The sequence below is a fragment of the Mus pahari genome, chromosome 15 (assembly GCF_900095145.1).
Source record: "Mus pahari chromosome 15, PAHARI_EIJ_v1.1, whole genome shotgun sequence".
Taxonomy (NCBI): Eukaryota; Metazoa; Chordata; class Mammalia; order Rodentia; family Muridae; genus Mus; species Mus pahari.
The window spans coordinates 45,443,686-45,446,931 of NC_034604.1; positions in this window are offsets into that span (position 1 = coordinate 45,443,686).

A 3,246-nucleotide genomic window follows, 5' to 3' on the forward strand; every position below is an offset into this window, starting at 1 on the left:
TCCATAGAACATTATGGCAACCACTGCTTCATAATATGTCAAAAAATTGAGGCATAAATATTTACTTGCTTATCTGCATTTCTCAGACAATGATTTTCCAAAGACAAAGATATACATGTATATACAGGACAGGACAGACACAGGACTTGGGCTATGCCATGCAACTAGCAAATGTTTTGATGAAATATATAAAACAAGTATCAAAATATTAAAGAAACAATGAATGTTTTTAATTTCAGGTGGGACAGATTGACACACAGTGAGATGTTCAAGGACTTACAGTTATGGTACCATACAAGTAACTCTTTATTATGTGGCTCCAGGGTGTTTTCATATAAAAATTGTAGAGACAGTCAAAAAATATGTTTCTTTATCATTTATTAAAGTAATTTGGATCCCGTGTTCTGTCACTCATAGTAAAATTATTTAAATATATGAAATACTTTATATAACTTTCATTTTCACTAAGAAAATAAAAACTTAGTAGCCCCCAAAATCTGGACCACAGTGAATTGTCATAATTATTTCTTTGAATACTTTTTAAATTAGAAAAGAATTACCCACCTAATTCTATCTTAGCAACTTAGAAATTTCAGAGATTACAGCCAATTTGACATGATGCTTTGAATGCACAATACGTTAAGTAGGCACAGTATTCAAAGATTGTAAAGGAATGTGCATAATAGAGGAATTCTCTATTATTTCCATGTGACCCAATAACAGACCTCTGTGCGCTTACGGCCGACATTGAAAGATTCAAAGATAATTTTTACAATGAGAGCTTGACTTAAGTAGACCGTATTTCTATGATTCAGAGAGCCTCCTGGCTTCTTGACTGTGTTCAAATCTCATCTGTTATATGAACTCACAGTGTTAGGTAATTTCTGCTTTATTGAACCATACCCAGAAATTTCACATGATATATGTATATTAAATATGAATATTATTTTCAAAACAGGTAAGAAAATGTATGGATCTATGAGTACACCCTTAATCTCACCTAATACCATACACAAGGTTGATACGTATAAAGACCTTGCTGCAAGGTTTCCACCACAGAAAAAGCCATCTAGGAATCATTACGTGAAAAGAAGATAAATTAAAAATTTGCTATCTCAAAATGAGTGTGTTGCATAGGTATTAAATCTGTATGTGCTCAAAAGAAACCACACAAACTATGAAAATGTGTTATCATCAAGCATTGAGAAGTGAATAATGTGTGTTGTATCTATAGACTGAAGAGATATATGGTGAAGACAGTTGGAGGGGTTTGAATATGCTTGCCCAGAAGTGGCACAATTAGGAGATGTGGCCTTGTTGGAGGAAGTCTGTCATTGTGAGGTTGGGTAATGGGACCCTTTTTCTGACAATGTAGGAGCCAGTATTTTCTTAGCTCCTGAAGAAGAACTAGAACTTTCAGCTCCTCCATCACCATGCCTGCCTAGATGTTGCCATGCTTCCAGCCTTAATGATAATGGACTGAATATTTGAACATGTAAGCAATCCCCAAGTAAATGCTGTCATTTATCAGAGTTGTCATGGTCATGGTTTGTCTTCACAGCAATGATCATTTCTAGAAAAAAAATGTATGTCAGACAACTACAAACACAAAGTATAAAATAATCAAAAAAATGCTTTTCCACCAACGAGAAGCATTTATAATTTTTGAGATATAAAAAGGGTTTGACCATAAAAGATTCTTTGTTTTCTGATAGCAACTTTGTGGTTCAAGTAATATGGCCATCAGAGGAAACATCCTAGACCCTTACTTATATACGTTTTTTTTTTTTTTTATTACTCAGAAAAACTGTGTCAACTACATAAATATGGAAAGTTTCTAGAGTAAGCTATGTATCTAGAATTAAAACAGCAAAATCTGTAATAATTTTTGGGATGACCATAGAAGGAAGCAAAACACAGAGAAAAACAGTCTTTGGCTTATTGTTGTTGGTGTTGTTGGCGTTTGTTTTCCTACTGATGCAAACACCCGAGTAAAAGTAACTCAAAAAAAAAAAAAAAAAGTGAATGCTTTAAACTTACATTGCTCAAATTACTTAGTGGTAGATTTTAAAATTTCTGAGTACACGATACAAGTTCATTAAGTAAACAACTGGTGGTGTATTTGAAGTATTATAAGTGGTAAATTGCTTAGAAATTAAATAAAAGATGTTCAAGACATTGAGATCAAAAGAAGGGCAACATTTATCCCAGTATATCATTCATACAGAGAGCAAATCTGTTGCCCCAACACACACACACACACACACACACACACACACACACACACACTCATACACACACCTTTCCTTCCTTCAGAATTATTAAGAGTTAGGGCATAGAATTGTATCAGCATTGGGATCAGTTTCAGAACTGAAACTTTGTCCAGAAGATCATGCTAAGCACATCAAGTGCTCAACAGTTAATCAGAAAAAAAAGTGTGTGTGTGTGTGTGTGTGTGTGTGTGTGTGTGTGTGTATGATGAACAATACCAGTAGCTGCCTTAAAGAAAAAAGTGAGATGGAGCAAGACTGCCTTATTATGACGGTGTTATTGGATTGGCTTAATGAAATGTGAGGAAAGAAGTCTCACAGCCATGAGCAATAGGTAAGGTAGGGAGAGGCCACGAGGACCCAGGAGCAGACGAGCACAATGGTAGCTTCACTGAGAGCTGGTGACTGAACTGCCTGTGGTTGGTAGCAGCTGCTTGGCATCATTAATACACTGGCGAGAGAAACATAAAGGCTACCTAAGATTAACTATTGACTTAAAGTAAAGTGAGACTTAGAGAGCTCTTGTCTGCTGTGTTTGTGTATTCTTAGCTTCTATGTCCTGTAGTAAGAAAGGTGGTTTCCCTGAGAAGCAGAGTCAAGACATACTGGCAGAATGCTTAACATGAATGTTTGTAGAATATTACACTCACAGCCTTGCCAAGTGTCTCATGCCAAACCAGAGCCTTATTAAAGGAAATATGCTAGGCAGATAAATCTCTCTCCTCTAGTACTAGTTTCCTAACCCATCCTGGCGTCTGAGAAACAAAAGAAATTGTGGAGTTTGCGCAGTGAGTTCTCTGTATATGAAAGCAGAGAGTGTATGGGGATTTATGGATTTAAATTCCTGTTCTGATGGCTTTCCTACAATTTCAGTTCATCAACTCTTACCATGTTCTTGGTGTCCAGGATCCAGAATCTGAAAACAGAATAAATTTTAGACGTACTTTTTTTTTTAATTCTCATTTTTGTCTCATAA